The sequence below is a fragment of the Camelus bactrianus genome, chromosome 2 (assembly GCF_048773025.1).
Source record: "Camelus bactrianus isolate YW-2024 breed Bactrian camel chromosome 2, ASM4877302v1, whole genome shotgun sequence".
NCBI classification, from domain to species: Eukaryota; Metazoa; Chordata; class Mammalia; order Artiodactyla; family Camelidae; genus Camelus; species Camelus bactrianus.
The window spans coordinates 95,734,362-95,758,998 of record NC_133540.1 but is presented as its reverse complement, the minus strand read 5'-3'; the positions used below and the strand labels follow the sequence as shown (position 1 = coordinate 95,758,998).

The following is a 24,637-nucleotide window of genomic DNA, read 5'->3' as shown; positions in this document are numbered from 1 at the left end:
CTGGCTGAGGCGCATTTGGGACGAGGTGGAGGTGTGGGGGGAGGCTGTGGTACCGAGAAAGCGGAAAAGAAAGGAGGAAGTGAAAGGAGACGAAGAAAATTAGAAGGGAGAAGAAAGCAAGGGGTCAGAGAGAAGTGTGTTGTCCTGGTTTTTTCGGCAGAAAAGATATTACAGGCCCTGACGTAGTGAACCACGCGCGTCCTAGTCATATCTGAATAATAAGTGGTTACAGGAAAAGGAGGTAGGGAGGAGACTTACAGTCCTCGTATCTGGGGATGCAGTGAGTGAAGTTCGACGGGTGTGGCTCTGGCAAACCCGCACATAGCCTGGAGGAGGAACAGGGCCACACACGAGATAACTCAAGAGGCAAAAATTAGTCACACTGCCAAACTGAAAGTTGGAAATCAAGATTATCCAAAACAGTTTGTAATCTGGTTTTCATCTTTGATACTATCTTATTAATATCTTCGAAAATTTAACTTTTAGTACACAATCCATTGTTTCAGAGGTGTGGTATACAGACATTGTAAAACTTTTGACCATTTGAAAAGCCAGATTTACCAAACTTTTAACAACTGTGCTGAAGACGTAGAGCTCTTGGCATCTAAACGTCTGCACTAAGAGACTTGACCAAACTCTTGTCAGCGAACATTCAATTAACTACTAAGTTAAGAAGAAAAAAAGGAATTTTATTGGAGCCAAACTGAAGATTTTAACCTGGGAAGCAGATTCTCAGAAAGCTTCGTTAGAAGACGAAGGCTCAGTCATACGTATTTGAGTCAAAGGATCATACAGCAAAATGACATACTGAAATTTCACATGAAGTTCACCAGAGATACATAGTCCAGGTAAGCCTCTGCAAGGCCATTGAGTCAATATGGACCCCTCCTCCCAACATACACACACAAAGTGGGAAGGAACATATTCTTTTAAGAAGTTACATTGTTAGCGTCAGAATAAAGGGAACAAATTGATCTTTAAGATTGAGCAGGCACTCCCATCTTTGAGAAGTTCTGGTTAAGTGTAATGCAGAGGCACGCTGCACATTAGGGAGGGAGACCCAAACAAACAATTTTATGTTTAATTTTTTTCTTGTGCCTTAAAATATAAATTTTATTTCATTGCTCTGATATGGCTTCTAACAGCTTAAAGCCTTGTCCCTAGGATAATCCCAGTGCCCCTATCCCCACCTCTATAAAATACCTGCCTAGAAGAGCTCAACGCTGCCAGAATTTACTGTTTGTTCCAGGCAAAACCAGGATAGGCAGACAGATCCGAGACCCCTTTCCTGGAGCAGTTTCTTTAGAAAGCTTTCAAATATAAATCCTTTCTCTGCCCTTTGTGATATAAATCTACCACTCAGAACTGTTTCCTTAAGGCCCTGAGAGCCCCTGTCTTTAAAATGCAAATATTCAGGAAGATAACTGTGCTACCTCCACATCCTTGGCAGAGGATAAGGACCTAACCTCAGTGGGTGCCTTTCTTCAGCTTGCACTACTGCCTCCTGTCATAAAGATAGGAGAAGTTTGTTTCTCCTCTGACAGATGTCAATTAACAGACCAGATGGCCTAGTCACATGGTTCACCCACCCACCCCCTTACCACCCCTTAGTGCCTTTCCCTTAGCACACTTCAGCCTTTGAAAAGTTTCCAGTCTTCTCTTTCAGGGAAGTGGATTCAGTTCATAGGGTAGTGTTTATTGAATAAAATATGTCCTTACCACTGTAAGTAATATCCAGCTTTGTTTATCTTTAATAATTTATCCAGTTAGCAAAGTACTATTATTAAAATATGCTTGCCTTTTAAAAAATAAAAGGACTTGGCTTCCTGTAATCTTATAAACTTCACTTTCAATGTTGGTAACAGCTATTAACCTCTGTTTAAACTGGCATTAAAAAACAAAATTCAACTGAGTAAATTTGAAAATAATTGGCTTTATTAAATAATTCATGAACCAGGCAGCATCCTATCTAATAAATAGAAAGGAGCTCTAAGGAGCTGTACAAATGGAAGGTTTTTAAAGTCAGGAAGGAGTGGGACAAGGAAGTGAAAAAGAAAAGAAAGGATTATTTCAGGCACAGTCACCTTTCTTTGGGAAAAAGGGAGGAATTAATCATGCTGATTACTGCACTAATGTTGATCAGGAAATTCCAGACTGATAGGTTTAAAATCACAATTCCAGGAGAGGCTGAAACTGCAATTAAGTATTGAGTTTTGGTTTGTTTATGTGGGACTTAACATAAGTGACTTTGTTTTGAATTTGTTCCTTTTTTAACACTGGAAATGTATTGGGCAGGCTCTATTAAAAAGATTCAGCTCAAATTAGTTCAACTGACAAATTAGTCTTTAGGGAGAAGAGTAAGGCAGTGAGTCACAAAACCTCTGATCAAAGAACGGGAGAAACAGAAAGAAGTTCACATAGGAAGTTCTTCAAGCCCTAGTCTTCCGACTCTACATTCCTTAAAGGAAAGTCGGAGTTGACTTAGTTTAAAGAACTAAGCAAACAACTATGCAAACACATAACTATGCAAACAAAACCAACTCCCTGGCACTGAGACTGCACCACAGTTAGCTCAGACAGCGGGGTCTCCTATGTTCCTCTCTTCAGGGACATGCATTCCGCAGTCTGCAAGACTGTAGTGTGTGTGTGCTGCAGCCCACTTGGGCAGAACTGAAATGCCATCTTGAATATTTACTATTTTATATTACTGGCCAACGACCCACATCCTAAATTAAATGGGTGTCCTCAGGGCTTTTGTTTTCTACTGTATATTTTTATTTAGAAGCCAGATACCAACATTTAAGTGCTTCTTATAATAGTTGGTGAGACAGGCACAAGAGACTGAGAAATAAATATTTTAAACAGGAAAACCGTGTACATAATTACTGAAATTGATAAGTATGCTAAAAACAAGAATGATTAAGAATTCCAACTATCTCCCCCTTTTTCCATTCATTTTGTATATAACAAATGTTAACTGATTACTTACTATTTACCAAGCACTGCCCTAGATGCCAGGAATACAACTGTGAAAGTCAGGGAGGAAAATTTTTTCTTCTACCCTTTTAGGTTTTTTGGTCTAATTTATTAATTAAGACGGATTAACAGGAGAAAAACAAATTCGATTTCATACACACAGGAGCCCACATGTCACACAGACATGAGAGGGTCAAAGACAATCAGGCAATTAAAGCTAATAGGCCATTCTTAGCTAAGGAGAAGAAGGTAGGCATCTGGATCTTCAAAGGGAAGGAAGACAATTCATAGGAAAATGGGAAGAGCACATGTTTGATAAACAGTTTGTCATGCCACATGCAGAGACAATGGGATACAGCAAGGAATTTGAACAAACAGGTCCACTGAACTCCCCCCAGCTCACACTCTTTGTAGTTATCTCTGGTAATACCTCTTTCTGGACCAAGCCCTCTATCTGAATTCTTTTAGGCAGTTAAGGGGGTGGTAAAAAAGCTCTTCCTGAGTCTTTTTATCCTCAGTTGTCTTCACCTCAAAATAATTCATGTGCGAAAGTGGCACATTTAAGGGAGACTCATTCTGAACCCCTTAATGAACAAAATGGACAAGGCCATGCTTTCATGAAGCTTACTTTCTAGAGGAAGGGAATCAACCATAAGTAAGTAAACAACCTGGGGATTACAGTGCAATGAAGGAAATAGACAACTTGCTGTGGAAAAGAATAATTGAAGCAGATATGGCTTCTTTAGATTACAAGAGAGGGGTATCCAAGAAGGCTTTTCTGAGGAGGGTGCATTTTGAAATATACCTAAGACTTGTGAAGTTGCCAGCCACTTGAGAAGTTGGGGAAAGAGCATTCCAGACAGAGAGGACTGTAAGTGCAAAAATCTTTGAGACAGGAAAGAGCTTGGCCATAATCAAGAAAGAGAAATGTCAACGTGCTAAAGCACACTAGTAAGCCAGGGAAATCATGATCTGCAATGAAGCCAGAGAGGTGGGTCAGTATGGTTGACATAGCTCTCTGTATCCCAATATCCATTTACCCACTCTCCCTTCTTCGATGTTATGTAGAAATGTGTCCAGTTAAAAATTTTTTTCACCAAGATCCCTGCAGTTAAAAGGGCCATTTGACCCTTCCTGGAAAATGAGATGAATGTGCAGCCTGCTGTGTAGGTCTTCTGGGAAGGCTATTATTCTCCTGGTGAAAAAAGACTCACTCATTTGGCAGGAATTATTAACTGTTTGCTATTTCCCCTCCCTCCTTTATTCTGCTTGAAAGGAGGACAATTTCTAAAGAAGGAGTAGCCATCCTGATACCATAATAACAAAAACCACACATGAGGATGGCAGAATAGGGAGTAAGAAGGACCCTGAGTCTTTTATGACTTCCTCAAGTAGTAGCACCCATCCTGGATATCTTGCTTCTGGGCTAATGAGAAAAATAAACCCTTATTTGGCTAAGCTACTATGGTTGTGAAAATCTGGACATAAGAGCCAACTCATATAAGGTTTTATAGGCTATGGTAAGGAATTAGGACTTTACCCCAAGTGCAATGGAAAGCCACTAATACTCCACCCAACTTTATTCCTCACGACATAAAGAAGTATGATAAGAGTTGGAACTAGATAAACAGAAACACTAGGGTGGAGGTTGGAGTGGGAAGCCAGGTTACTGGATTCTTAATACCTGACTCCACTACCATCATACCATCTCCACATACCATCTTCTTTCCCATAAAACACTGGATCAGAAGTAGCCTGCTACCCTCTTTTCTCTTCCCTTATGGCAAGGATTTTCTTCGTATTTTCTGTATTCTTTCAATCAGAAGAAACTTCCCACCCACCAGTTCTGTTTCTTAGTAAATTAATGCATGCTGAAGGAAGTTTTAAAGCCCTTTTTCACTTGACGAAGTCTGGCTTTCAAGGTTAATCCTGCATTAGCGACTCAGAAATCCTATTTGACAGTCACTTCTTTGTTCCATTTCGTATCTATTCTTCCCTCTGAAATAATAAAACCATTATGTCACCATTAGGTGCTGGGGTTTGAATCTAGGACGTTATGCATGCCAAGTACATGTTCTATCACTGAGCTAAACCCCCCACCCTGAGAATTTGACAGGTAGATTTGGTCAAGTCTGGGAAAGCTCCACTTTTAAGAAGTAACACTTGAAATGAGATCTGAGGGAAGAATAGGAGTCAATCAAAAAATGAAGACAAAGAAAAAACCGTATGCAGTCCTGCTGGCAGTGTGTCCTACTGGCAGGGTGTCTGGTACATGTAAGTGATCAGTAAATCAAGATCTCTTTCTCCTCTCCTCTCCCTTCCTTAGGGAATCTACTAGTGTAGTTACAGTGCTATTCAGAGAGATACAGAACTACTACAGTGGGACCCCTTCACAGGTCCCCCTAGAATCTTCCTGAGCAACACAGTATGCAATAGTCCATGGAAAAAAATGTCCTCATGGGTTTCAGTTCATCTGTAGCTGAACAATAAATAAATCTGTGGTATAGCTTGCATCAGCAAGGCAGGAACCAATAATCAAATGTAGTCTATTGTACAAAGAGCCAGGCATGTTCTCAGTGCAATCAGTGTTCCAGGATGGGACTGGACATGATCAAAGATGTTCAAAAAGCCCAACAAACCATCCTCTAACAGAACTTTTATTAATAAGGAGAACTTGTTGACTCTTGGGGTTATTTAATTAAATAAGAAAGTAGTTCAAGGACAATCTTTGCAAATGTTACTATGTGTTACACCAAAGAGATTTCAAAGAATGGTCTTTTGCAGTTGAAAATAAGTATTTTCCAGTTTTTGTAGATATTCTGTTAGAGTTGCTACATGGAATAGACAAAGTTAGCTTATTTAACAGCTAGTTGAAAAACAAGCATTTTGTTTCCACATTTTAAGTTAGTAATTTTGTCCTTTTTAGGAGTTCCATAAGGTTCCATAAATAAGCTTTCATCAATAGTTATAGCTAGAGAAAAAACCTAGGAACAAAGGTTTCCATCAAATCAAGGCTACTGCATACAGCAGCAGTGCTGCGATGAGCAGTATAAGAACATACCTCCATTAAGTGTGAACTCTCATCCCCATCGTTCCACCTTTCATTTCTCCTATTAGAGGATATGTGCTTTCCATTTCATAATTGTTTGAGTAGGGTGTCTTCTATATTGAAGGCAGTATCTTATTTGTTTGTTTTTAAGGGTTAACATTAATTTATTATCAGAGAGGGGGAAATTTCCCTCTCTACCTTTCATGAGCTCTTGTGGCTAGACACAAGACAGATTAAAGAAGGAGAAAAAGAAACAAATTTTAATTCATGTGCATGAAGTTCGCACAGAAATGAGCCTAAGAAGTGGCCAAAGCAAACAGCTTTTATATTTTTTAGACAAAGAAACAAATTTGTGAGTAATTGACAGGAGAAAGAAACTTAGGTTCTGGGTGCCTTATTAGTGAAGAATCCAAAAGGAGTTTGGGCTTGGGGTAGCGAATTAAAGAAGTAACAAGGTTTTTTTTTATAGCTTCTCAGCCCGGGTTCCCTATCTCTGGTGATAAGGGTGGCCTTCTACCTCAAGATATGGCAAGTACAACTTTCATATGAGAGATTTATTTCCTGCTTTCATGGAGACAAAAAGAAGGGTCAGTGTTCTTCTTGCATTGATTGCTTCTTAAGTAACTTTAATTCAAAATAATCAGTATGCCATTGATGTACATTTTGGGATAGCCAGCCCTGGATCCCAACATTATCAAAAAAGACAGATCACTTTCACCTAAAGGTAACAGGGATAGAGAAGAAAAGGTCAACACAAAATACTGGTATGAATGTAAAATGGCACAACTGTTTAGAGTGGGCCCTTAAGCAGTCATGGGTATGCACATAAGAAAGCCGCAGTCCTAAATACAGTAGCATTCCTGAAGGATGTTCCTTCTGGTGCAGAAAAGTGATTTGAATATAGCTGACTATTCCATATTTACCTATAGCTTGCTAAAGGAATTTGCAAACTGCTATCCCTTTGATTCAGACACTTGACCTGTATCACTGGGCAAATACTAATTAAAAGAGCAAGTTATAAATTAAAAGAAGCTTGATTTTCTCTGTTGAAGAGAAACCCTGGCCCCACCAACCTTTCAGAATCTTTGTGTACTTTTCAAATGTAAATCTCTTTAATGATCAAGTTTCTTACCAGTCTCAACACACATTTCATATTAGTCAAATCTTTGGTAGTCCCGTGATCCCCAACAACTGGAATAGTCATTGAGATTATGTGCAGAGCATTTAAAGCATGTCAGAAAGCTGGAATTCCCTTTGTAGCTTTGTGGTTAAGATTGCCAGGAAATTTAATGGCCAAAGCAGAGCATTAATGTCCAAAGAGGGAATAAGTTAAAAGTGCCATACTAGAAAATGGAAAAATCAAACTCCAGACATTGAGTTTAAGAACTAGGAATATATAAAGAACATGGCAGTGTTCCTAAGGCAGGATGGGGAAACTCTAGGCCACATTCTTCCCCTGAGCCCAAATCAGTCCCATATGGATGTTTTCTACCAATCTGGATAAGGGCCCCAGCATCCTTCCCTCTAGAAGAAATGCCAGGTAAGATTCTCCATTCATGCCAGCAAGTTTTTCTTGTCCTGATTAAAGGTAGGCTGAAGCAGGGACTAGGATTCATTCATTAGGCCCAGGAACCTGGCCATTTGTCCCCCTCCCTTCTCACTCCAGGAGATTTTGTTAGGGGACATGGAATTCACAAGCACCCTCCTGTTTACATATGCTGGCCTTTTGGGGGAAATAGACAAATCACTACTAGTCACTCTGAGGAATACGCCTTCAAGTAATTCATGGGTATATAATTTTTTTTGTCTTATTGTGCTTGCAACACCTTTAAATTTTACCATTAAATACTGAGCATAAGTATGTATTGGTCTTATGTCTGCAGATTTTTGAAATGTAAAGATAAATGAACAAATGGCTTAAAGGATGTGACACAGTAAACACCAATTGTCAAATCTAGGTGGTGATAAAATTCTAGGTAAAGGTTATACTTTGTACCCTCTACCACTAAGAAAGAGAGACAGTTCATCCTGGCCTCTTTGAGCTTTGCAGGTGACATATACATAAGTACAACAGTTGAGAACACCCTTTTGACACATTTATTGGTGACCTCAGAATGTTGCCAGTTTTGAGAGTCGTCAGAATAACAAGTACTCTACGTCAGGTCCAGGCTGTGCTGCAAGCTTTCCTGCTTCTTGGTCCATATGTCCCTGCAGATCCCCTGGGCAGGATTTAGCCGTGGTGGATAAAGAAGCTGTGTATGACTTCACAGAGCAAAACCCGAAGGGCTCTGGAGCAGGGCTGTGCCTTCCATGACAAAGAGCTCCTTGTTGTTTGAAAATCAGCTCCTGGCATGTCACTTGGCCCTTGTAAATACCAAGTACCTGACCATGGACAATCCAGTGACTAGGTGACCCAAGGTGGATGTGTTAACCCTACTCATACCGTTAAAATAGCATTTAATATACTCAAGGCACAACTTTAAAATGATTTTCCAAATTCTGCAGGATTAGTAAATCTTCTTTAGTTTGTTCTTTGTCTCTTCTTATATGTTTGTCCCAAAGAGATATAATTTATGTCCACTGTTCATATTATTCTCAAAGAAATTGGATTCTGTGTTTAGTTTCTCTGGAAGACATAGTTGTGTCGATGAGAGAGGGATATAAATGTGAGCAAGGAAGTGAGCAGAGACCACATCATGCAGAAGTTTCCTGAATAGAGCAAGGAGTTGAGATTGTATTCTAAGTGCAATGTGAAGCCTCCAGTGAATTAATCAGGAGATGACAGGATTTGATCTTCATTTTTAAAATATCACTCTGGCTACTGTAAAGAAGAGTTGAGAAATAGAGTAGTAGGTGAAGAGGGATATGATGAGGCAGCATTTGTTATTAAGATAGGAGATAGAGTGTGTTTGTATGCCAATGAGAATGATTCAGCACAGTGCTGAATATGCCACTGTAGCATAAAATTTTTTTTAATCTGAAGGCGCTTGACAATATGGGCTTTTAAACTCCCTTATCTACTTGGAATCAAGAACCTCCCCAAAACTCAGTTATCATAAATCCTCTCCACAGGAGTGTTTGGAGTTTTCCAACCTGGAAAGATTGTCATAGAGCTTACAACTATCACATTTCCTATCTATTCTCTTAAGGGCCAATTAATCTTTCCTAAAAGTCATTTGTTTTCCCAAAAATGCCCTTCTCTCCCTCCCCTTTGCCTATTAAAATAGTATACCAGCCCCCAATTCTAATCACCTCCTTTAGTCACATTTTTCTGTGAACTCTTATGCATACATGAATAAACATTTCTTTTCTCTTGCCAGTCTCATATTTGTCTGTTTATTTGCAGAACCCCATTCACTAAACATAAGAGAGTAGAAAAAAGGTTTTTCCTCTCCAACAGGTAGAAAATGATTCAATAAGAATGTTACAGAGATGAGCCCTAGGGCTCTGGAGGACTTGCCTTCCAGAACAGAGAACTATTTGCCTTGAAGAGGGAATAATTGCAAAAGTGAAGTTCTTCCAAATGCTGGAAGTGCAGGAAGAGCAGTAGGGAATGGGATCCAGTGCCCAGTGGGGAAGTAGGAGCAGGAACATTTCACTCATAGAAACAGAAGAAGAAGCAGTGAACCTGGTATCAAGTGCAGAGAGTTGATTGATTTGGTAGTTGGACGATGAGGACATTTCTTGGGATTGCTACTATTTTTGTCAACTGAGACAACTTTATCAGTTGACAGTGAGGATAGGAAAGGGAGTAAAAGCAGTTTGAAGAGAGAGGACATGTGACACAGCCTCTTTCAGAGAGTGGGAAAGGAAACATCATAGGAAATTTCATCTCAGTATTTAATACCCATCTGAAGTTTGTGTCCTCAAATTCAGTCTGCACAGTTGAGTTTGTTTATTTGTTTTCAGGAATGCTCGGCTTCTTGGTGGAAGCACAGAAAAGAAGAAAACGTCTTAACAAGGGGTTAAATCTTCATCAGGTGAGTCCAATGGAGGGCATGAGACTCAGGAGGATGATTACAATGAAGGGTCATGGAATCTAAGCTGAGTAAGGAGAGGAGGGAGGAACTGAGTTGGGTAATCAGTGATTGAAAGGGGAAGAGTCAGCTGATTGAAGGACGCCAGTCAAGTAGTTGCTGTAGTAAGAGCATTCAAGTGGGTCAGTTAGCAGGAGAGGGATGGCAGTAAGAATGTGGGAAGCTACAAGCTAAGGTTGGGATGCGTTGTAGTTACTGGGGATATCAAGGCCATAAATACAACCCTGAGAAAGGAAGGTAAGGAGAATTGAGTGAAAGATCTGCCTATCATTTTTCAGCCATATTCTAGCCTCTTCTCTGCACTTTGGTCTCTGATGTATAACTACTTTTACCATTGTACAATTGTGGTAGATTTGACAGTTCTCAGAGAATTTAGTGTCAAGGTTTATGAAAGAGCAATGAATTCTCAAACGTCATCACCAGCAGGTAGATTTATGGCACAGTAAATAGACTTTTAATTCACACAGGAAAAATCATAAGACAATGGGTTCTGGCAGCTTTGTAAAGTTCCACGTAAAATCAAGGGAATAAACCAATTTGTGGCTTGGAACGCTACAGACAATAAAGGTGACAAAAATGGAATAGTGTTGAGTGCTTTTGCTTATGAGGAAGTAAACTCAATTGGGGGAAAGAGGACCTGAATTAAGCAAATTCCCTCTAATTTCTAGGGTTACAAGTCAAGGACAAATAACCCTGCACATTCTTCTATTTAGTCCCTCATCTCTGCACAGGTGAGTATTTTTATGTGAAATGAATCAAGTTATAATAAATACCCACAGTAGCCTGAAGAGGAAAATAAGTTATAGTAAAACAAAGGTGGAGATTATACAAAAGATTCTGAATCTCTTTTTCTTAGTACAAGGTTTACTTGAGTTACTGAATAATAGAAAACAGTAAACAAATTACATGGAAACAGTGTTAAGTTCCAGTGCAGTGTGTAAACATCAATCTCTTTCAAATCCCAGATTAAAAATTGAATAGTTTTGAGACAGGAGGAAAGGCGGCATGGCACAACCTTTAAAAGAATGACATAGCAATTGAGGATAGGACATAAACTGGTAAGAACCAACTTGGCCCAAGATGGCAGAAGATTCAACTTCCAGGGTAACTTGAGCTTCATTATAGGCTCATTGTAATACATCAGCATGCTAAATGATAAACCCACAGGTTCCATGACAGTTCCCAAGCTAACCAAAATAGGCCAAAAAGTGGGTGGGGGCCCAATTCCTGGAAATCACCTTCTCCCCCAAAACAGTTGAAATAATCCTCCTACTCATTAACATATGAAATTATACAGCCCATAAAAACTAACCACCCCATGTTCTGGCACCAGCTCTCTTGCCTTCTGAGACCGTTTGCACTCTGTATCTCCCTGAGTAAATCTACTTTCATTTTACCATGACTCACTTTTGTATTCTTTCCTGCATAAGACAGGAACCTGTTTTCCGACAACAGTTTGAACATTACATGTACTGAATTTCTTAGATAAGATCAGGTTCAAATTCTAGTCTCACTTATGAGGCAGGAAAAAGCTTCACAGACCTAGACCTACTAGTTTAACATATAACCGATTTAACATCTTTATAATTCCATTCTTATACTTTCCCCAGAGCACATACTTTGATGATTTCATTATAGAATGTTTTCTTACTGGTCATTGGATTTATAGATGATAGTTTTCTAAAACTTTCCACTACTGTGGCTGAATTATACTTAGTAATGATTAACTTTTGTACCTATTTGACCCTCTTTTCTTTGAGTCAATCAATGCAGTCTTATCACCTTTAAAACACAGGCACTGAATTAGGTTTACTATTCTAGGTACATGTAAATGTATTATATTTTTAAAGAATTTAGGTAATTTTGGTTATCTTTCAAGATATTGCTAAAATGTTATTCATTGCCCCATTACTAAGAAATACATTTTAATGTCATTCTTTAATAATTTACACTATAAAAAAAATTACAATGAAAAAGCTGAAGACTAAAAGAAAGACATGATCCCTCAGCTTTAGGTGTGATTAGAAAATAAGGAGATGAGTTTTAAACAAACCTACCAGAAAGTATATGCTTCTTTTAAACAGTTTCCCCGGAAGGAGACACACTGTATACATTAGAGTTATTTTGTTATTTGAGCATACCACAAATAAGGAAACTTCTGAGACCCTGTGGCTTGGATACGTGATTCTCGATTGAGGGTTAAAATGGACCAGAGGGCGAAACAGAGGCCTTGCTAAGGAGGGATGGCCAGGATCTTTACAACAATGTGTAATTTGGGGGGGGGGACATATTAAACATTAATATTAATAATATTAATTATTTATTAATTATCAAAGATATATTTAAACATTAATAAATTAGAATTTTTCGTTCAGTTATTTCAAAATAACATTAAAGGAAAGCATAAAGTTAACAAATTATTTTTTAAGTCAAAATAACCCCAAGCTAAAAAAAAAAAGCTTAGAAACAAATATCCAGTTATTCGTCCTAGGCATAATGGCCAATAAGTGCAGGGTCAGAAAACACAGATCAGTCTGCCTTTAAACACTGTATGTATTTCACTCAAACATGCCAGGCACATCCCACCTCAGGGCCTTTGCACTTACAGATATGTATTAGCTTGCAGTGTAAAATGTATTTCTTTCTGTGGATCCTGATATGAAGTACTTTAAAGACACTACACTACATCAAGCTGCTTCCATTTCTCCACTTTCTCTTACCTGAGGCCTCTTAAATTCAGGAACAGAAGTAAGTTTATTATATTTCTATATAATGAAATTAACCTTTTGATAAACTAGTAGTAGTTTTTTAAGCCTGATGACTTTGTCTTTCCATTTTCTTTTCTAGTTTATATATTATTGTGGCTTTATTTGGCATATCATGCATTTTAGAGTTTATGTAAAAATATGAAAGAAAAATAAGTTGTCAGTGATATTTTCTTTGCAGCCTTTAAGAAGAAGATAAAGAGTTTTAGATATACTGAGCATGTGATTGTGAGAGAACTTAAGGTATAAATGTATAACAGGAAATTGGATAAAAGGTATAAAGGTTAGTAGATAGAGCAAGGCCAGAGCAGTACATCTATGAGTCACTCTGCTATAGACTAAATGTTTGTGTGCTCCCCAAATTCTTATGTTGAAACCCAATTCCCAGTGTGATGGTATTTGGAGGTGGGGCCTTTGGGAGCTGATTAGATCTTGAGACCAGAGCCCTCATGAATGGGATTAGTGCCCTTATAAAAGAGACCCCAGAGAGATCCTTCTGCTCTGTAAGGACACAGCAAAAATATGGCTGTCTATGAACCAGGAAGTGGACTTTCACCAGATACTGCATCTGTTGGCTCCTTAATCTTGGACTTCCCAGCTTCCAAAACTGTGAGAAATAAATGTCTATAACAATAGACACCTAGTCTATGGTATTTTTGTTATAGCAGCCTTAATGAACTAAGACAGAGAATTGGTTCTGGGAGTGAGATACTGCTATAACACATACCCAAAAATGTGGGAAATGGCTTTGGAGCTGAGTAGAAGCTGAAAGGATTTTGAGGTGCATGCTATAAAAAGCCTATATTACCATGAATGAATCATTAAATGTAATTCTGGTAAGGGTCCAGAAAGTAAAGAGGAACACTATAGAGAAAGCTTCAATATTCTTAAGAATACCCAAGTAATCCTGACCAGATGTTGGTAGAAGTATGGATGCTAAAGGCCATTCTGATGAGAGCTCACATGGAAATAAAGAACATATTCTTGGAAACAGGAGGAAAGACAGTTCTTGTTATAAAGTAGCAAAGAGCTTGGCTGAATTGTGTTCATGTTCTAATGTTTCGTGGAAAGTAGAATTTGCAAGCAAAGAAATTGGATATTTAGCTGAAGCTATTTCTAAGCAAAGTGTTGAAGGAGCAACTTGGTTCTTCGTGACCACTTTAGTACAATGAGAAAAGTTTTCACATAATGAGATATAGGGAAGTCATTCTGGCTTACACGTAAGTTAACCTGAATTTTATGCTAACTAAAATAGCCTGTTTATGGCCTATCGAATATACACTGTACATCTGCTTTAATTATTAAAGAAAAGAACATATTGACCAGAAATAAAGAATATCCATGTTAAAAATAAAGATTAATGCCTCCCTTCCTGGGATGCCAATGTTGCCAAAAGCAAGCTAGTGTGCCTGCTGCACAAATGAGGCCAAATGAACCAAAACGTCAGTTTGGAGCAGAGAAAGGTTTATTGCAGGGCCAAGCAAGATGGCTCATGCTCAAAAAATCCAACTCCCCAATGGTTTTGGGGGGAAAGTTTTTATAGGCAAAGTCTGGGGTGAGGGCTGCAGGGTGTGTGACTTTCTTCTGATTCATTGGTGGTAAGGTAACAGGTTGGTGTTCCAGGAATCTTGTGCTCAGCCTGAAGTTGCCATCCTCCACCTGGGTGGGGGCCTTAGTTCCAGTAGAAGAACTCAGAGATAGGCATCAGATTGTTATGTAAATCCCTTGAGGAGGAACCAGGACCCTGCCCCATTGCTGCACTATTGTTTCTTGACTGCTCCTCATTTGTTTCTGCATTTTCTTACTTTCCTGATTAGCAACTGTTTGAATGGAACTCTGGAGAGGTCTAAGAGGCTGAAGCCTTTTTCCTCCAAATTAGAAATGGACAACACAGACTTTTGTACCCAGGAGGGCCCCACAGGGTCCTGCTCAGTTTCACCAATGCTGGTACTTCTTCAATAATAATACTTCCTTCCCAGGTGCAAAGGCCATACTGACTCACTGTATACATGCTGATGTGTTTTTTTGAAACCTTGGAAGAATGTATTCCCGACTCGTTTGATTTTCTTTGTTCTGAAAAAATATAAAACTGTGCTGTAAAACATGCTTCTTTGAAGCAGTTCCTCATAGTTGTCTGAAAGGCTGTCCTCAAGGCTACAGTTATCAATTTGGCTCAGTTTTCTATTATAGCTTATTACATTACAACTTATTTCTTGATTATTTTCATCAACAAGTAAAATGGAAAAAGAGAGAAATGATTTACATGTGGAATTGCTTATCAAAAAGGAAGCAAAACATTAAGATTTGGAAAATTCTCAGCCTATCTATATTTTAAAAAATGAGAAAGCAAGGTTAGGAAAGAACCCTAAGTGTATGCCTGAGAGATTGTTTGCTAAGAAGATCAGTTTGGATCAGCCATCTCACTAGCAGCTATTCTCCAAGACAACAGAAGAATGACCTTGAGGGCAACTCAGAGATAATTAGGGCTGCCCCAACCCTCAGAGGCCCAGAGCACAAAGGCTCTGGAGGCAGAGAAGTTCCAGAAGAGGGGCCTCTTGCACCTACAGACACTGGGAGTGCCTTGCCCAGCCCTGCCTTGCACTTCAGGTTCCATTCCCTGTACTTTGATTCCACGTACCTTGGCCACTCCAGATATGGCTCCAGTTGACCTCCCTGCTGTGCAGGACAGGGTGGCTGCCCCTCCAAAGAGCACAAGTATCTTTGGCAGCATCAGGGCAGCACTGTCTCTATCTGCACACAGAATATAAAGGCCCCGGAGAATGACCACCTACACCTAGATTTCAAAGGACAGGGCCACCACAGGTAATCCCCATTAGGGCAATGTCAGTGGAGCCCAGGTAGGGTGCTCCGTTGACTGCAGGCCTGCAGAGCCACCTGCCCCTGAGCTCAACTTGGAATGAGGTACAGGCAAGACTGCAGCCCCAGTTGTCATGGGATTCAGCAGGCCAATACATGGGTAGTAAAAGAACTTACCAAACACAAAGGATGAAAATAGAAAAGGAGTATATTAGGTATACTGTCATAGACAAGTGGGCCACACAGACAAGAGGTGCCTGTGTGTGCTTCAAGTGTCAGTTGCTGAGATCTTTATAAGGGAGGGTTACATCAGGTACCAAGGGGTCACAGGATGTGTGATCAGTTCTTGCACAAGTGTCTAATGGGTTGATAAGGAAGGGACGGGGTTGTAAAAGGGTAAGACTGCATGACTCTGGTATGGGGCTGTGACTGGTTCTGGTGGTCAGGCTTCTGGGCGTTGTATAGGTGATCATTATCTGGATAGTTAGTTCAGCTATGGCAGGAATGTACTAGCAAATGAATGTTTATTGTTACTTTTAAAGGGCAGCAGCCAGACACCTGAGGGACCTTGGAGTTGAGGGGGCTTGGAGTAGGAACCTGCCAGCTGCCTGTGGACCCCACACCAGTGGGCTTGGAAGACAGAGCATCCAGCCAAAGACTATTCTTGAACCTTAGGGCTTAATGTTTTAATGTTTGATTCATTAGGTTTTGGACTTACCTGGGACCTGTTCTTTCTTCTTTTCTATTTCTCCCTTTTGGAATGGGAATGTCTATCCTATGCTTGTCCCACCATTGTATTCTAGAAGTTCATAGCATATTAGCTTCACAGACTCACAGCTGGAGAGCAATTTTCCTCAGGCTGAATCATACCTTGAGTCTCACCCATATCTGATTTAGATGATATATAAATGAGTCTTTGGATTTTAGACTTTAGAGTTCATGCTGAAATGAGTTAAGACTTTTAGGGCTCTTGGGATGTGATGAAGGTGTTTTGCATGTGAGAAGGACATGAATTTTCAAGGGCCAGAAGTGGAATGCTATAGGCTGAATATGTCTTCTGAAAATTCATATGTTGAAATCCTAACCCTCAAGGTGATGGTATATAGAGAGGAGGTGATTAAGTCCTGAGAGGGGAGCCCTCATGAATGGCATCCTTGTAAAAGAGGTCCTAGAGCGCTCCCTTACCCCTTCTGCCATGTGAGGATACAAAAGAACAAGGCCATTTATAATCCAGCAAGCAAGACCTCTTCCAACACAGAGTCTGCTGATGTCTTGGTCTTAGACTTACCAGCCTCCAGAATTGTGAAAAATAAATTTCTATTGTTTATAAGCTACCCAGTCTATGGTATTCTAGTATAGCAACCTAAAAGGGCTAGCACACTCACAGAAAGCTAGAAAATGAAGTTATGGGCTTAGGTAAAATGTCTAGAGAAGACAGTGCTTGACACATTCTTCAGACTTCATATTCAATATCACATCCTCTGGGCACCCTAAATAAAGGAGGTATCCCTCCCATATTTCTATTATTCTCTGTCAAAGCACCCCTTTGATGCTTTCATAGAATTTTTATAAATTTATAATTATATATTCATATGGCTTATTACTTCATTTTCTACCTTCCTCACTAGGGTGTAGAGATTCACAAGGACAGATAGTAAATGGCTTTATTCAAAATTATAACAATAATAATGATAGAAGACTCATAAGTGTTCTGTGTATATTAATAGATCTCTCCTCACAGCAATTCTAAAAGTTAAATTTTATTCTTATCAGTACTTTATAGTTGAAGGAAATAAGGTACAGAGAGGTTGAGAAACTTGTCCAAGGTCACAAAACTAGGAACAATGGAGCCAAGATTCAAATTTTGGAAATTTGGCTCCAAAATCAGTGCTCTTAACTTCTGTTGTCATGTCACACTGCCCCTCTAAACTGGGACCTATCGTAATCATTGCCAGAAGGGGAGGTGTGTAATAATGTGCTACAGGAATGGATGAAGGATTCAACCATGTTATCCTACTATTTAAAATGTATCAATAGTCCTCATCTCTACTTGGGTAATATCATATTCTAGTCTATAGCATAGAAAGTACTGCAAGACTTGGCCTCAATCTACCTCTTCAGTCTCATCTCCCATTTCTTCCCCTTAGAATCTTACACAGTTCTCAGAGTATTCCATGTCATACCATCTTGTACTTGTGTACCCTGTGCCATCAGCTGTGAATGCTGTCCCTTCTCTTCCTATATATTAGTGTTGTGAACTCCTACTTCAGTTTGCCTGTGAAGCATTCACCAACCTGCATAGGGAGCGATGACTATTCCTTTCTTTGAGCCTCCATTGACCCTAGTCTTTATCTGTCATAATAATTTTCACAGTGTTCAGCATTCAACATTTTGCATGTGTGTTTCACCCATTGCATTGTTTGCTTCTTCCAAATATTAATGTTTCTACATTTGCCGCTTTGCACAGCTAGTGGCACAGAATCTCAATAAATGTTTGCTGAATTGAACTAAAATGGAAGCAAAAGAGGATTCCATGAAGGAGTTAGAAATGAAGAAGGAAGTCTTTAGACAAAGAATTACGGGCCTAACACAGAGAATATGCCCAAAAATATCAGTCATGTTGGTTTGAAATAGCCTAGTACATTATCCAAAAGGAAAGAAATAAAACATTTGGATAAAAAAAATTTTCGCTAATAGTGTCAATAGATTCATGGGCAGTACAATAAATGAGAATTAGCTTCCTTTTTTGTTTGTTTATTTGTTTGTTTGTTTGTTTTTGAGAAAATAAAGAACTTTATTGCAAGGTTGACCAGCAAGGAGACAGGAGGAAAAGCTCTCAAATCTGTCTCCTCAATCCAGAGTTGGGGTAAAATTTAAGGAGTTGGGGAATTTCAAACCCAGAGGCTGATTGGCTAGTCTTGAATCAGTCCATATAAGCTACTCGTGATACTGGAAGCCAGATTTTCCTTATTGAAGGGCTTCTTGCTCAGCTTCATGAAAAGGTCCAGTGGCAACATCTGACAAAATCTAACACCTCTTTACAAAAAAAAATCCAACAAACTAGGAATAGAAGGGAAGTTCCTCAACTTTATAAAGAGCATCTATGAAAAACCCACAGCTAACATCATTCTTATTGATAAAAGACTGAATATTTTCCCCCCTAAGATCAGAAATAAGACATCTCTGTTCTTGTTCTTCACTCATCACTTCTAGTCACCTCTAGTCAACATTGTATTGGACAGGTTCTCTCCAGGGAAATTAAGCAAGAAAAAGAAAAAAAAAAAAAAGGCAACCAGTTGGGAAAGGAAGAAGTATAAGTATTTTTACTTGCAAATGACATGGTCTTATATATAGAAAATCCTAATAAATCCACTAAACATCTGTGAGAATGAGTTAACAAGTTCAGCAAGGTTGGAGGATACGAGGTCAATGTACAAAAATCAATTCTATTTCAATACACCATCAATAGTGATCTGAAAATAAAATTTAGAAAATAATTCCATTTGTGATATCATCAAAAAGAATAAAATAATCAGGAATAAATTTAATAAAAGAAGTGCAAGACTTATACTCCGAAAACTAAAACATGGCTGAAAAAATTAGATAAGATCTAAATAAATGGAAAGCTATTTCATGCATCAGAAGACTTAATATCATTAAGATGACAATACTCTCAAATTGATCTACAGATTCAACACAATCCCTATTTTAAATTCCAGTTGCCTTTTTTCTAGAAATAGAAAAGTAAATACAAAAATTCATATGGAAATGCAAGTGACCCAGAATAACCAAAAAATTTTGAAAAAGAACAAAGTTAGAAGACTCACTCACACTTATTGATTTCAAGACTAACTATAAACCTACAGTAATAATTACAGTGTGGTACTGACATCAGAATAGATATATAGAATAGATCGGTTGAATAGAATTGGGAGTCCAAATATAAACCTATACATGTATGGTCAATAAGTTTTGACAAGGTTATAATGACAATTCAATGACAAAAGTATAGTCTTTTCAACAAATGATGCTGGAACTGGATATCCACATATAAAAGAATGAATTTGGACCCCTACCTCATAACACATAAAAATTAATTCAGAATGGATCAACAAGATAAATGTAAGAGCTATAACCATATAACTGTTAGAAGAAAACACAAGCATAAATCTTTGTGCCTGTGTTGGAATAGGCAACTATTTTTAGATTTAACACAAAAAGCAGAAACATCAAAATAAAAAAAAAATACTTCACCAAAATTAAAAACTTTTATTCATCAAAGGACACTATCAAGCAAATGAAAAGACAACTGGGAGAAAATATTTACAAATCATATATTGGATAAAGGTCTAATATTCAGAATATATAAAAACCCTGACAGCTCAACAACTAAAAGACAAGTAACCCAGTTTTAAAATGGACAACGGACTTGAATCAACATTTCTCAAAGAAAATATGCAAATAGCCAACAAGCACATGAAGATATGCTCAACATCATTAGTTATGAGGGAAATGCAAATCAAAACCACAATGAGTTACCACATCACACCTACTAGGATGAATTTTTTAATGGAAAATAAGTATTGGTGAGGATGTGGAGAAATTAGAATCCCCATATGTTGCTGTTGGGGATGTAGAAATAGAGCAGCCATTACAGAAAACAGTTTGGAAGTTCCTCAAAAAGTTAAACATAGAGTTATCTTATGACCCACAATTCCACTCTTAGATATATACTAAAGTGAATCAAAACACACCTTTGCACAAAAAGTTGTACACAGATGTTCATAACAGCATTATTCTTTATAGCCAAAAAGTGGAAACAACCGAAATTTCTATTAACTGATGACTAGATAAACCATATGTGACATATCCATACAATGAACTATTATTTGGTAATAAAAAGAAATGAGGTATTGATACATGCCACCATGCATGAAACTTGAAAACATTATGCTAAGATGCCAGTTACAAAAGACCATATATTGTATAATTCCACTCATATGAAATGTGCAGAATAGGTAAACCTATAGAGACAGAAAAGTAGTTGAATGGTTGTCTAAGGCTGGGGGAGAGGGGTGGGAGGGGTTGGGGAATGATTGCTAAGGGGTGCAAGATTTCTTTGGGGGTTGATGAAAATGTTCTAAAATTGATAGTCATGGCTGTACAACTCTGAAAATGTACTAAAAATGATTGAGTTGTATACTTTACATGGGTGAAATTTATGGTATGTGAATTATATCTCAATAAAGCTGTTAATTTTTTAAAAGTCATGGGTATTAATCCCAGCCCCAAAACTTGTCAGCATCACCTTGGCAAGTTGTTTAACCTCCCTGAAACTGTCTTCCTTTGTAAATTGTTAAGTTTTATTTTCCTTCTCATTTATTCAATATTTATACATAAGATCCCTCTCAAAAGAGAACTAAAAAGTCAAAGATATATGATAAGCTACACCTTCAACCTAAAACTCTTATTGGTAAATGATCATGTGGTTCCTGTCAAATTCTGAAGTATTTGAGTTAATTCAAATTTGACTACAGCAGTGGCTTTCAAAATTTTTTGCCTGAGACTCTTGGTCACATTTGCACAGCTTACCGTGTACCACGCCGTATTCTGAGCATTTAATAAATATTATTTAATCTTCACAATAATCACAGTAAGATAGCTGCTATTATCTGTTTTGTTTTGTTTGTTTGTTTGTTTGTTTACAAATGAGAACATTGAAACCAAATAATTGTATCACGTTCCCAAGGTCATAGATAATAAGTAAGTAGTTGAGCCAGGATTCAACTTCGGACAATCTGGCTCCAGAGTCTAGTGTCTTAACACTTTGCTCCGTTGCCTCTCAAGTATCCAGAACAGGTACACCCACCACACACACACACATACATACCCCTCCACCCCATCCACCTACCTACAGAGAACTGAAGTAAAAGTTTCACCAGAATACGTACCCAGAGGAATACCCTGTGGTATTTTCTATAAATATTCTTTATATAATATTTTGAATGAGTTTAGCAGTCTTAAGCAAAACAGAACTCACTATTTGAAAATGAAGATTCTTCTAACGTGGACAAACAATTCTTTCTTTTCCTAGTTGGATTTCGGAGCAGGATTGAAATGCCCTGCCCCAGTAGCTGCTTAGAGAGCCCCACCCACCCTTAGGACATAACTCAAATCCAGCCTTCTAGTAAGACATGCCTAACACTGAAATCAATCTTTCTCTCCCCTATACCCCCACGGCAAGTTTTTGTTTCAGTTTCTATTAAAATATTTGCTTTATTGTTTTCCCGAGGGTAACTTACTGGTCTGCCCTCTCTTAGATTGCAGGTTCCTAAGAGATGTCTTTTCCTCTACTTCATATCCCTCATCGGGCCTTGCACATAGAATGCGTAGTAACATTTTTTGAACTGAATTAAATAAAATTGATAGTAATCCCTTAATAGCATTATATTAGGAAAAATAAAGACACTAAAAGAGTATCTTGAGGGAATAAAAAGAAGGAAGAATTCCTTTCAAGCTTTCCACAGTAAAATAAAATAATTTCTTTGATTCCTTTGGGGGATAGCCCATTTCCTCTTTTACAGCTAAGTTTTAATTTTTATGTTTAAATTAGAAAGTAATGTGAAAATTAAGTTAAAGTTTAAAAACTATATAAAATTCTTTGTTTTTCAATAAAAGAATTACCAATTTAATTACGTAAGATTTCTAAATGAATAATTTAATAAATAAACCAATTTAATTACCTAAGATTTCTAAATGAACCTTCACCCACTTTCAAGTAGGGTAGTTTGTACATTTTGATGTTGCAGTACAGTTTGTAATAAGGAACTTTGCTTTATTTACCATAGCTTGCAAAATAAGGAAATGTGGTATAAAGCATATTATTAGAGAAAATTAACTATGGAAAGATTAATTGAGTCTTTGTTCAATTCTAAATAGAAAAAATGAGGACATTTGAATTCAGTTTCCTTAAATAATTAAAAAATGTTCCAAGAAAAACTAGGGATATTAGCACAGAATAACTTTCTCAGCACAACTTTATGCAGTGTTTGCCACCTTCAGATTTTCCTTGTAGGTGAGTGCCTAAAGCCATTCAATTATTTTTTCCCAGAGTTTACATAGCATTTACAATGCACCATTGTTCTAAACACTTTATAAATGCTAACTCTTTTATCCACTTGACAATCCTATAACATAGCTTCTAATACTTTATAGATTAAAAAAACTGAGGCAGATTAAAAGACTTGTCCAAATTCATACAACTAGAGAGTGACAGAGCTGGAATTCCAACCTAACTTCAGAGTTTTTGCTCTAACACTATGCTGCCTCAGACTTCATAAAGGCCAATGATAAGTAGATTTGAGATGACAGCAATTCTTCTGGTCCAGTCTGTCCCCATCAGTCAAGTAAGCAGCATGATGCTGAGGAAGGCTAATAGTCACAAGAATGTAAATGCTATTTATTGAGTTTCAGCTTTCAGAATCAACCAATAGACCAAGCACAGAAAATGTTACAGTTACAAAACGGAAAATAAATGTTATCAATCCTGACAATGTGAAAGTAACTGTACAGATAATAGAAGCTGAGAAGTAGAAATGGACAGCTGAGAAAAAGAACAGGGCATAACTTTGTCTTACAAAATGGGAAGCCAAAAGTTTCAGCATATTTTGGCATTCCAATTGCTGGAATAAGACATTAAAAAAAAGTGTAAGTTTTAAATATAACCAAATAAAAATAGTAAAGCTAATGACATATTTATATTGGGAATATATGTGGGAAGAAGGGAGTTAGGCAAGGAATAAGAGAGCTGCATCCTCAGCTGTTATAGGAGAAATCGATTAATAATGTCTACTATTGATAAAAATCAAGAAATGGTAGTATGAGCCTTTATTAGAGGCATGGAAGTCAGCTTTGCAAGAGACAGCTAAATGGATTAACAGTAGTTGATCTGAGGAGTTAAACAGGGTAGGACTAAGAACTGTGCCTTTTTGTTATCTGCCCTGTTGAGCCATTTTAATCCAGATGTAGTCATTACTTTGAGTTCATAGATTCAGTATTCTGAAGAGAAAAAAAATTTGTAGTTGGATAAACTAATATCTAACTTTCTCCAGCTCTAAAACTCAGAATTCAGAGTCAAGTGTGAAGGCTTCTATCCCAGAATGATACGAAAACTATTGGAAGTATCTCTTTAGCACAGTCTGGCCATCATTTCTGGATATGCTGCCTCAGTATTCCTCCGAATAACAGGAAATTTTCTTCACTGACCTGTGTAATTACTAAGATTGATAGCCTTTTGTTCTGAATCCACTAGGATTCTACAGAGCCAGCCTTGCAAACATAGACCTCTCACTCATGACTGGTTAAGATATAATTTATAACAGCTACCATTCATTGTGTATATTTGTATGTAAGATGTCATGCTCTGTGCTTTTTAAATATTTCATTCACTCAACCAAGTTACAATTATATCCATTTTATAAATGAGGTAATTAAGATCTCAGGAAAGGGTAAGTAATTAACCAGGCATCATAGCTAATAAAAAAACTTGGAATTTGAACTCACTGGGGTTTTTTTAAAATAAAAAAAATTTTTCTTTTGGAGGTGAGGTAATTAGGTATTTATTTTTGATGGAGGTACTGGGGATTGAACTCAGGACCTTATGCATGCTAGACACACACTCTACTGCTGAGCTACATCCTCCCTCCCCACCAAACTCACTGGTTTAATAGCTGCACTCTATTGCCTATGTTGGGGCTAAGGGCAGACTATTCCAAAATATGCCACAAAGGCATATTGATCATTTTGAATTAAAGTTACTTGAGAAACAGCTGGTGTAAGAAGATGCTCCTCTCTGTCCCCTTGAAAGCAGGAAATAAATCTTCCATATGAAAGTTACCCTTCCTGCATCAGGAGAATAGGAGACAGCATCATCACCAAAGTGAGAGAACTTAGGGCTGAGAAAGCCATATAAGCAAACCTTGTTCCTTCTTCAT

The 24,637-nt window shown here is 37.9% G+C and overlaps 1 long non-coding RNA gene across 1 annotated transcript; it reads left to right on the top strand.

Moving 5' to 3' along the window:
• The first annotated feature begins 3 nt into the window (after positions 1–3).
• LOC123620003 (uncharacterized) lies at positions 4–20,672 on the top strand. The gene is made up of 4 exons (XR_006728714.2): positions 4–848; positions 9,935–10,005; positions 10,731–10,793; positions 16,187–20,672. It is a non-coding gene; the product is annotated as an uncharacterized LOC123620003 (long non-coding RNA).
• The last annotated feature ends 3,965 nt before the right edge of the window (positions 20,673–24,637 follow it).